The sequence below is a fragment of the Mixophyes fleayi genome, chromosome 5 (assembly GCF_038048845.1).
Source record: "Mixophyes fleayi isolate aMixFle1 chromosome 5, aMixFle1.hap1, whole genome shotgun sequence".
Classification (NCBI taxonomy): domain Eukaryota; kingdom Metazoa; phylum Chordata; class Amphibia; order Anura; family Limnodynastidae; genus Mixophyes; species Mixophyes fleayi.
In genome coordinates, this window is record NC_134406.1 from 100,485,645 (window position 1) to 100,498,273 (window position 12,629).

At 41.2% G+C, this 12,629-nt stretch overlaps 1 protein-coding gene across 5 annotated transcripts in view; it reads left to right on the plus strand.

Moving 5' to 3' along the window:
* The window catches only part of PDE1C (phosphodiesterase 1C), a 702,427-nt gene that overhangs the window by 614,961 nt on the left and 74,837 nt on the right, over positions 1-12,629 (plus strand). The gene's annotated exons all lie outside the window — the stretch shown is intronic.

The window sequence follows — 12,629 nt, forward strand, 5'->3', positions numbered from 1 at the left end:
TGCATGAATTCCTATCATCCATTGTATGCATACATCCAACACTAAACTGTGTCCGTCTCTTATTCGTACCATCATTCCCTAGCAGCTTGCTAGTCTGGTTAGAGCAGTTAGTGTTACAATTCTACCTGCACATAAATAATGTTGGTTATACACGACCAGACTCTCCCTGTATGACTTAGTGTGGCCATCTTCTGTAGATTATACATTTCATGTATATCTGGCCTAATACATCTAATGTCACTTGTTTAAAAGTGTTCATGTAATTCATAAATGTTTTAGGTTAGTATTTTACTAGTATGTGTGCCTAGGGTGTGGTTAGGTCTCTGATGAGTGTGGTGTAATGTCACAATGTGGTAACCTATACAAGAGAGTATGTTTTATCAGATGACACTCATGCCTTATTGAAGAGAAGAAGAGAAAAAGAGCTCTTTTAATTTTTTACTGCATTAATCCTATCTGGAGATAGTAAAGGATATAGAATTATAAAGAATTATATTATTAAAGTCTTTATTGTTTTATAGAAAACAATTCAGCCGTCATAGACTGTACAATATAAAACAAAATGGACCATGGTAGTTTGGTGGCTGTCTATGACCCCCCCCCCCTCCACTTGTAGTTAAATAAAAAAAAGCAGACTGCATAAACTGTACAATAAAAATAGAAATGGACAAAGGTATTTTGGTGGCTGGCTATGAACCCCCCCCCCCCTCCACTTGTAGTTAAATAGAAAAGAAGCAGCCTGCATAGACTGTACTATATAAAACGAAATGGACAAAGGCAGTTTGGTGGCTGTCTATGAGCCCTCTTCCCCCTCCACTTGTAGTTAAATAGAAAAGAAGCAGCCTGCATAGACTGTACTATATAAAACGAAATGGACAAAGGCAGTTTGGTGGCTGTCTATGAGCTCCCCCCCCCTCCACTTGTAGCTAAATAGAAAAGAAGCAGCCTGCATAGACTGTACTATATAAAATGAAATGGACAAAGGTAGTTTGGTGGCTGTCTATGAGCCCCCCCCCCTCCACTTGTAGTTAAATAGAAAAAAAGCAGCCTGCATAGACTGAAAAATATAAAAATAAATGGACAAAGGCAGTTTGGTTTCTGTCTTCCACTAGTAGTAAAACAGAAAACAATTCAGCCGGTATAGACTGTAGAATATAAATAGAAATGGACAAAGGCAGTTTGGTTTCTGTCTGTATCAGACCCCCTCTCCACTAGTAGGTTAATAGAAAACAATTCAGCCGTTATAGACTGTAGAATATAAATAGAAATGGACAAAGGCAGTTTGGTGGCAGTCTGTATCAGACCCCCCCTCCACTAGTAGTAAAATAGAAAACAATTCAGCCGGTCTAGACTGTAGAATATAAATAGAAATGGACAAAGGCAGTTTGGTGGCAGTCTGTATCAGACCCCCCCCCCTCCACTTGTAGTGAAATAGAAAAAATTCAGCCAGTATAGACTGTAGAATATAAATAGAAATGGACAAAGGCAGTTTGGTGTCTGTCTGTGTATGACACCCTACCCTTATCGTAAAATTGACAAAACAGCAGCCTTTCAATTCTGTACGTGATATAGAAATGCCGCAAGTCCCTTTCCTATTTGGGGGTAGATTGCACCCTACACTTATACTTATACTTATACTTATTTTTTTGGGGTGTGTTTTTTTTCCTGATTTAAAAAGACTATGTACTTTTACATAGGCTTTACCAGATGACGTACAGGGAACACTACCATCAGGACTGGTGCCATCACCTGCTTGCTGATCCAGCTCATATGTGGACTGCTTTGAATCCATTTTAATGAGCCCAAAGCACTTGTAGTGTAAAATATTAAATAGATAGTGCTGCTAGATAAGACTTTCAACACCAGAAAAATTGTGGTTTCACACTGGGGAATATGGGATACCCCAAAACACTTGTAGTGCAAAATATTAAATAGATAGTGATGCTAGATAAGACTTTCAGCACCAGAAAAATTGTTGTTTCACACTGGGGAATACGGGACACCCCAAAGCACTTGTAGTGCAAAATATAAAATAGATAGTGCTGCTAGATAAGACTTTCAACAGCAGAAAAATTGTAGTTTCACACTGGGGAACATGGGACACCCCAAAGCACTTGTAGTGTAAAATATTAAATAGATAGTGCTGCTAGATAACACTTGCAACACCAGAAAAATTGTTTGTTCACACTGGGGAATATGGGACACCCCAAAGCACTTGTAGTGTAAATATTAAATAGATAGTGCTGCTAGATAAGACTTTCAACACCAGAAAAATTGTAGTTTCACAATGGGGAATATGGGACACCCCAAAGCACTTGTAGTGAAAAATATTAAATAGATAGTGCTGCTAGATGAGACTTTCAACACCAGAAAAATTGTAGTTTCACAATGGGGAATATGGGACACCCCAAAGCTCTTGTAGTGCAAAATATTCAATATATAGTGCTATTAGATAAGACTTTCTGCAGCCAGAAAATAGTTTTTGTAGGAGGGAATATGACACCCCAAACAGTTGGTAATGTTTGAAAAAATGCCTCTATCCTCCTCTCTTACTGCTATAACAATTGCTAGAAGAATTGCAATAAGAATTGCAAGAATAATTGCTCTGTCTCTGCTCTAATGTTCCCTGCTCCAACGTTGCCTGCGACCTAACCCTGCTCTCTCCATCTGTCAAATGGCGATGGATTGCTGTGGAGGCGGGTATTTATGGATTTCAAATATCGCGAGAACCGAACTCCGAGATCCGACGATGTCACAATGACGTTTTGCCTCGATTTCAAATCCGAATTGGCGCGAGTGTACCGAGCCTGCTTGACTCGGTACTCAGATAGGTGAAGTTCGGGCGGGTTCGGATCTCGGGGAACCGAGCCCGCCCATCTCTAATTGTTATTACCATTTCACCGCACACAAATAGTCCTTTATTCCTAATGTAAGAAATAATGGCAAAACTGTATTATAATTTGGGCTTTCTAGATGTGTGTGGCAACGGTCCTGGTACCTAAACTTAATATTTTTTGCACTGAGGATCTACGAAAGAAATGTGGTCTTTTCTCTGATTACAGATTACAGCTTGAGGATATAGTTCTTATTGGATTCTTTCCAAGACCCATATTTCTATTCAATTACTGACAAACAAATGGTCAAAAAACAGGCAAAGACCGGAGAAAAATCTACCAAAATAGATATCCTATATTTCAAAATGACACCAGTCTGAATCTGAGCCACAATTTTCTACTAGAACATGCTAGTAATGCTATGATATAGACTTCACTAGTATTCTGGAGTGGCTGTGTCTGGGTCATGTGACCTAATGGTGAACCCCTGTGAGATACCATGGGGGAAATTAATTTCATTGTGAGGTCTCGTAGAAGCCTCACATGATGCATCTCCACAGGATGTTTGGGCAGTAAAACAGCACTGATTTTTGCTTCAGCCTTATTATAGAGGTGTGAACAAAAAACACTGATGTTTTCTTACAGTAATATGTGAAAGTACACGCCTGCTCCTATGGGACCTTGAACTGAGTTGAATTACTACTCATGTTCCTTTACTTTACAGAGACTATCATAAGGAAAGTGAATGGCTTAGACCTACTGACAGATATACTAAGGATGCCTATTCTCCCCAACGTGTGGACTTTTACCTCAGGCAATAATTCTACACCAAGTTGTTAGTTTCTATTTCCAATGAAACTGCCATGGCTCAAGTAACATTTCCTGTCGGCTAAAGCCAGGGGCCACTACTCCCTCCTGATTCTCCTTCACGTCTCAACGGCCTTTGACACCGTTGACCACCCCCTCCTGCTTCACACCCTCCAGTCCATTGGCCTCTCCGGTACTGTCCTCTCCTGGTTCACCTCTTATCTTGCCGAGCGTTCCTTCTCTGTTTTCACCTCTGGGTCTCTCTCCCCCTCTTCCTCCCTTCCAGTTGGGGTCCCACAGGGCTCTGTCCTTGGACCCTTACTCTTTTCTCTATACACCTCTTCACTGGGTGAATTAATCAGTTCCTTCGGCCTGAAGTACCACCTTTATGCTGATGACACTCAACTCTACCTTTCTTCTTCTTCTGATCTCTCTCCCTCCTATCTCTCCAGGGTGTTCGCATGCCTCTCTGCCATCTCCTTCTGGAAGTCCTCTAGATTTCTTAAACTCAATCTTGTTAAAACTGAACTCATTGTCTTTCCTCCCTCTCATACCTCCTTCCCCTCTGACCTCTCTATCACTGTCGACAACTCCTCTATCTCTCCTGTTCCCCAACTTCGCTGCCTGGGTGTCATCCTCGACTCCTCTCTCTCCTTTGCCCCTCACATTCACTCTCTTGCCAAATCCTGCCGCTTCCAGTTACGTAACATTGCCCGCATTCGACCCTTTCTCTCCCAGGACCCCACCAAATCTCTCGTCCACTTTCTGGTTATCTCCCGCTTGGACTACTGCAACCTTCTCCTTATCGGCCTCCCCCTCTCTCATCTCGCTCCTCTCAGACCTGTACTTAATGCTGCCGCTAGGCTTATCTTCCTCTCTCGTCGTTCCACTTCTGTCTCCCCTCTCTACCAAGCCCTTCACTGGCTCCCCTTCCCCTACAGAATCCTTTTTAAGCTCCTCACTCTGACTTACAAGGCCCTCGCCAACTCCACAGCTCCCTACATCTCCAGCCTCATCTCTATTCACACACCATCCAGCCATGTCCTTGTTCGGTGCTACGGATACTTTGTGGCGCCCTATAAATAAAAAATAATAATAATAATAATATTGCATAACCTGGAGAAATTGCCTGAACTATTGACTGGCTAGATGTGGTTGGAGTGGAGGTGGGATTGCATCCCCACTCCTGTTTCTACTCTTTTCACTTGAGCACTAGCTTGTCTGGCTATCAATTTCTATTGTCCATCTCATTCCTGGTCTATAGGCTGGAGGAGCAGAGATATGAACTTTGACATGGCAAGACTACTCTGATGGAGTCCTTTATAAATATAGTAACAACCACTCATTTTAATAAACATGCAGGGCCTGATTCATCAAGGCACGTATCTGCTGATTTTGAGCGTATCGTCAGCATGTTCTGCTCTCTCATCTTCACACTGTAATCCCTCATTATCACCATGTCCCCCATATCTATCACACTGTGCCCCCTCCATCATCACACTGTGTCTCCTCCATCATCACTCAGCCCACCTTTATCACATTGTGCCCCCTTCTGATTTACACTGTTCCCCCTTCTGAATCACACTGTGCCCACTTCTGTTTCACACTATGCCTTCTTTCTGTATCACATTGTGCCCCCTTCTGTATCACACTGTGCCTGTTATGAGCCACGGCGGGGCCTCAAGACGCCTCGACTCACACTCTCTGGCTAATGTGTGTCGGCCTTCTCCATGACGACCGGGACGTCAATTCCGGTTCTTGTCCTGGCCGTTGCCAAGGCAACTGTTGGGACGTTTCTATGTGTAGATGCCACGTCCCGTCAGTCGGGCACATACGCAACTTGTTTAATTAGTAATTATAGCCTTCTGGGCTGATTTGTACCTGCTGTGCTTCTCACCCTGTTATTGATCCATCTATGTTTATAAGGCAGACCTTTGGGACCTTTGACCTTCAGGGTGCCTACAAAATTATTCGGATTAAAGAAGGAGATGAGTGGAAAACAGCCTTCAATACCCACTCAGGGCATTGCGAGTATTTGGTTATGCCATTCTGCTACAGTCCTCAGGCATCCAAAACCGGAACTTCCGTTTACACTTGAAATTGATGCTTCAGATCTGGGGGCTGGTGCTTACCTTTCTTAGAGGGATCCTCAGAACCAAAGGCTGCATCCTGCGCATATTTCTCATATATTCTCAGCCGCAAATTATTATGATGTGGGCAACCGCGAATTGTTAGCCATCAAGTGGACTCTGGTAGAGTGGCGACACTGGTTGGAAGGAGCTACCCATCAAATAACCATCTTCACGGATCATAAAAATCTTCAATACATTCAGGCCGCCAGGACCTTGAATCCTAGGCAAGCCCGATGGGCCATATTTTTTACTCGTTTCAAATTCGTAATAATTTTTCGACCAGGCTCTAAGAAGCTCAAGGCTGATGCACTCTCTAGGAGCTCCATGTCCTGTCATGCTCTGCCTCTGGAACCTCGGCCTATCATCCTGTCCTCTTTGGATTCATGCTGGCTTGACCCAAGACCTTGGAGTTACGCTTCCTCAATTTCATCAAAGAATTTCCCCTGCTGAGACCCCTACCAACAGGCTGTTTGTTCCAGTTCATCTTAGAAAATTGGTACTCGCTGAATGTCATGAAAACAAATATGCTGGACATCCGGGAATATCTATGACCATTGAAATAATCTGACGTTGGGTTTGGTGGCCCACCATGTCTTCTGATGTTCAAAGCTATGTCCTTTCCTGTGAAGAGTGCGCCAGAAGCAATCCTTCAGAAGCTGCCCTTCGGGTCAGTTGTTGCCATTGTCTACTCCTGTTAAATCATGGACACATCTTTCGATGGATTTCATTGTTGATCTACCATGGTCATTCGGTCACAATACCATATGGGTAGTTGTGGATCCCTTCAGCAAGATGGCCCACTTTGTACCATATCCTAAATTACCTGATGCACAAATACTGGCCTTGTTGTTCATTCAACATACTTTTCGGTTACACGGCCCCCATGAAGATATTGTCTCGGACCGTGGGTCCCAATTCGTTGCCCATTTTTGGAGATCTTTCTGTAGCCTGCTGGGAATAAAGGTTAGCCTATCATCCGCTTATCATTCACAATCCAATGGCCAGACAGAGAGAACGAATCAATTCCTGGAACAGTTCTTTCGATTATATATCTGCAAATTTCATGATAAATGGTCCTTTCTTCTTCCATGTGCTGAATTTGCTTATAACAATTCTTGTCATTTTTCTACCCTCATATCTCCTTTTTTCTGCAACTTTGGGTTCCATCCCAGGGTGAATTTCCTCTCTTCAATGACTTGTACTGGGGTTTTCAGAACTTTTGCTATTGCCTCACGGCTCAAAGTTATTTGGAAGAAAGTCCACTCTGCTTTGCTTCAGACGTCCTTCAGATCCAATTTCTTATTGGATCGCCATCGTCGAGCTTGCTCTTTCAAAGTCGGTGACCAAGTTTGGCTTTCTACCCGGAGCATCAAGCTGAGGCAGCCTTGTAGGAAATTGGGGCCCAAATTCATCGAACCATTCACTATAATCTAGAAGGTCAATGCCGTGGCCTTTAGGCTTGAACATCTTCCGTCCTTGAAAATTACCAATAAGTTCCATTGTTCTCTCCTAAAAACCATTGGCTCTCCTAGCAAATCCAATACTCACAGATCATGAAGACCAAGGCCAATCAATGTGGATGGGTGCCATGAATTTGTTGTGGAGAGGATCCTCGACTCCAAGAAAATCCAGGGACAGACCAATTTCTTGGTACATTGGAAGGGCTATGGCCCAGAAGTACTCTCTTGGATCCCTTGGAGGCGCCTTCATGCTGTTAGACTAATTAAAGAGTTCTTTAAACAATTCCTTGGGAAACCAGGATGTCAGGGTTCCTTGACCCCTCCTCCAGGGGAGGTACTGTTGTGAGCCGTGGAGGTGCCTCAAGTCGCCGTGACTCACATTGTCTGGCTCATGCGTCCCGGCTGTCTCCGGTTCTTGTCCCAGCCATTGCCAAGGCAATGGTGGAGACGCTTCTGTTTGTAGATGCCGCGTCCCGTCACCAGGGGCAGCTGGGCGCATGCGCAACTTGTTTAATTAGCAATTACAGCCTTCTGGGCTGATTTGTACCTGCTGTGTCTCTCACCCTGTTATTGGTCCATCTATGTTTATAAGGCAGGGAGGGCTTAGCCTCCCTGCCGGTAAAAGTGTCTAGTTTCCTGTTAGCTTGCTGCTCCTGTCTGTGTTGCTGATTGCTTTTGGATTGATTCTCTGTGTATGACCTTTTGCTTGATCTCCTGTATTTTGGATTGTTTGCTTAATGCCCTGACCTCTGCTTTGTTATCTGGACTTTCTTTTGATTGCCACTATTAAAGTAATTGTATAGTTTTCAAATAAGCATTGCATAGGCGATTGTATTGTGTTTCTAACGCACAAAGTGATTTATTTTAGCAGATGTAAATAGTCAACAATTCAATACATTGTTATATTATGATACAGTACAGTACAGCACAGCCAATACCAAAAGATACATACATACCGCGCTCTTATCGCATGCGCTCGCTGCGATAACCACGGGACCCAGTGGACAGTATATCTGTTAGAATACTGTGATCAGTGGAGACTGCAGACTTGGTGCCCGACTATGATCATTCAGTGTTACAGAGAACAATAGAGATGACGTAGATTGTTTCTATAGGTCCAGACAAAGGGTGGCTCCAGGGTAAACAGGTCATAGGCTGATTCAATCTAAGGAATCCAAAGGTGGGGGTCGTCTCTCCAGGGGGTCTGCTCCTTTCATAGCCAGCATCATACAAAGGTTTATTCCCTCATATCAATAACTAAAGTATGCAATGTGCGATCTCTTCGCCGACTGCACCGGACAGCTGCTGATGAATAGGGGATCAATATGATATCAGGCATGACACCTTTCCTATAACCTAAACCTTTAATAACACTAAAATGTACATATAATCATATTATATAAACTAATAATAAACCAAATACTATCTGCTCAAAAATTACAGTGTAACGGAACCAATATGAATATGAATTATATAGATAACTAAATGTTGTAATGCGAGTGTGTGCGTGCGTATTTTACCGTGCGATCGCACCACATGCTGTGTTTGGTGGTGTACGGATCTGTGTTACGTGGCGTACACATCGCAATCACACGGCAAAACAGTATTAACCAATATACTTTCGGTCATCCAATTATACGACTTCGACACCACCAGCACTGACCTATTTCTTGTACCTCACCACGTCACCTGCTTCAAACCCTAGGCCTGTTTCTGATCAATCTTCTCTTGTCATCAGCCGTTATTTCACGCTGCACTACATTCATAAGCTTGTACTACGTTCAGTGTAAGACCTGTGGTCGTCTGAGTACCTGTGAGTGCAACAAACTCTATGGGACAGGTGGCTACTATAGGTGAAGACCTCTACATCCTGTTCTACAAGCTCATGATAGTAGTCGTTAGCCATAACAGTGCCCCCCTCTGTATCACAGTGTGCCCCCTCATCACCACACTGTGCTCTTTCCTTCATCACACTGTGCACCTTCCTTCATCACATTAACCCCTCCTTCATCACACCGCTTTCCCCCGCACCCAAATCTTTAATTACCACATTTCAGAGGTTTTCATATAGGGCCTCTTTTGATAGCATAACAGAATAAATATATTTAGGTATATTAAATGTTTGTATGATAGATATAAGGCCTAGAAGCAAAGCTGATTTTATTTTTTTAGGTTTTTTTCATTTGCTTATATATTTTGTATTTAACTCTTTTTTTATATCTACTATTGCCAGTATTGATAAAGTCAGTGCTGGCAATAGGAGATAAATTAATTAAGACCAAATTGTGCTTGTATATGGCTGGTTTGCATTTTCAGAAATTTGTTTGTAAAATAATATGCCCACAAGACCTTTTATAATGCACAATTTATGTATATTTCTACCTCACTTATGACATGTTCTCTTTAACTATTCTCTACATCTGAAGTCCGTAAAAGCACAAAGATAGTTGATAATAAATTAATAGGGTGATAAAAGATAATCAAGATAGTGTTAACCCCCAGATAGTACACCTCCTGCAAATGATAACAATGACTTTTCCAAAATATTTGTTGTATCACAAGCAATCATATTATTTATACATTCAGTTCAGGTCCGGTAACAAATTACAAGTTTAAATAAATACTACATATGCAATACTGGACCCTGTACTAGGTACATTGTCATTTGTATAGTTTGCATATTCTTATGTCTGATGTCAGAACATGCTGATTATACACTAAAGATGATATTTGTATATATATACATATATATATATATATATATATATATATATATATATATATAGATGGATAGATACATGAAGGTTCAGAGAAGGTTTTAAATGTGAGACACTGAATATAAATCAGTATCACCAGCTTAGGGACTCACCAACAGGAGATGCCTTGACGTTGGCAGGTGAGCTTAATCCCAATAGAGCAATATTGTGCAGAAAACTCTCCTTTACGTATATGTTGACACAAAGTATTATATATATTGTGTATTGTGCGTCGGACAACAACTTTCTTTTGTTTGCACATATATACTGTGTGTGTATATATATATATATATATATATATATATATATATATATATACACATATAGAGTTTGAATAATTTGGGTCTGTTTATCTTTTTGTATTAACTGCAAATAAACTGGTATATAGCTAACTAATCATGTAATTGAGTTGTGGAATATACCCATCCAGTCGGAAATGGCAGTGACTGTGCTACACTGCATTTCTGTTCAAGCTAAATATGCCATGAAGTTGCCGTTATTGTCTCCCTGTTCATATGACGTGTGCTTGATGAAGAGAAGCCGCCGATTAGACTTATCTAGTAAATTATGGGGCTATGCCTTTTGTGCATGCAGTCAAGTCGGTCAACAGATAATTTTGTAATCAGATAGGATTGTACCAAATCTCGGCAAATATTCTCAGTCATCCTCTTTCTCCCTAGAGAATCTCTTGCGACCCTTCATTCGATTAACCAAAGTACCTCGAAGGAAGGCCTTGAATGCATCCCAAAGAATTGGTGGCCTAACCATGTCAACATTCAGAGCAAAGAACCCCTCCCAGTCTGAAACCAGGTCGCCACCCGAACCCCATGAGGGTCAGCCAAAATGGTTTAAATTTCCAAAATCTAATTCCAGTATTCGGAGAAAGGGTAGCGATAAGCTATGTGTAGACGATGTGAACCACCTTAAAGCTCAATCACAGTAAAGGAAATTGAGGATGCTATGGCTTCCTTTGACAAGGCAACTGGAGTGTATGGATTACCCATGGAGTTGTATAAAAAATGTAGCAAATTTTTTGTTCCTATTCTACTAGCTAGGTATAATGATATTTATGAGGCCACTGCTCTCCCACCGTCTATGTCGAAGGCAGTGATAGTTGTTATTCCTAAGGCTGGTAAAGACCCGCTTCTGCCAGAATCTTACAGACCTATTTCCCTTCTTGTAAAGAAAATTGGTAACAAAGGTTACACATGCCACCATCAAATGTGCACTGTGGATAGTAAAAAAATTTTTTTTTATTTTCTATATAAAAACCTAACAATAAAAAATCTTCACAATTACTGTGGATCCACATCTTAAACTATACAGCATGTCAATAACATTTTTTCACTAGTTAACCACAAGAATTATGAATATATATATATATATATATGGTGCACCTATTCACTCAATGGTAACTATAATAGTGAATCCAAAGTTCCCAAAACCAGGTTTTGAAGGTAATCAAACTGATTTATTTCTCCTAAGAAAGCGTCAGGACAGTTATTTGTGCTGGATCCTTAAAATATATATAGAACGAATGTATAATATGCTGTGTTATAAGAGCCGAATCCAAGACTGGGATGGTGTAAGTATAGAGGGGTAGCAGTCCTTGGGGTATAAAATAAAATACATCTCTTACCAGATTCCTGGAGTATAGAGTAGAGTTGTGATGCCACACGAGCAATCCTTACGAAAAGAAGAAGTTTTGTGTCTGATGGTATTAGATTTTTTCACTGAAAGCGGGAGCTATAGAAAAACATGACCTTACTGAAAGTGCTGCCTACCGGAAGTTCTGCTGTAAATATTTTAAATCTTGCATTGTAAGATCTTTTTATATACAGAGCTTAAAGTGCACCTGTCATCTACACACAACTATTTTGTAGACTGATCAGTAATCATGAAAATACATGCTACCAATTCACTAGGCACTAATAATACCACTGAAGAATATATGATAGGCTGCATCCTAAACAAAGTAGCCATACCACTGTGTGTACATGGTGAGTGCCCTTTAAATTGGATGTCCAACTCCTTTCACTTCATCAAAAATATATCTTCTATTACTTAATACTTTAAATAAGCTTATCGAATTCAAGAACCCCCTTCTTAACCTCCCCAGGCTATTCCACCCAATTACCACCACTCTACACAGTTCACAAAAATGTATACTTTTTCTCTTTAATGCCCAGACCCCCAACCCAACATTGCTGTGTGTACTCGATCATATAGTCCTGCTAAGTAGGTTTTCCATTGCAATCTGGATGGGCCAACATCCAATCTCAGGCATTTAACCATATGTGGCCTATTCATCAATCTCCTAATCCTACCTCCAATTTAAATATTCCCTCCATTCATAACTAGAAGATCTATCTCTGATATCTGCTGTGGTCCCACTGTTATTGTAAGCAATAGCAGTCCCCATAATTTTGTATGGGGACTGCTGTTTGTCATGGTTTAACAAGTTCTGAAAATTCAAAAATTTCAGAACTTGTGCCCGATGGCAGACCATAGAAGAGATACGAGATAAGTGTTTGCCGGGACAGCTGTTTGTCGTGACTGATGTTCCAGCAGAACACTTACACTTTTAATAATGGTCACCATCTTTGCAATAAGGAATGAAAATGATCATGCCAAAAAATA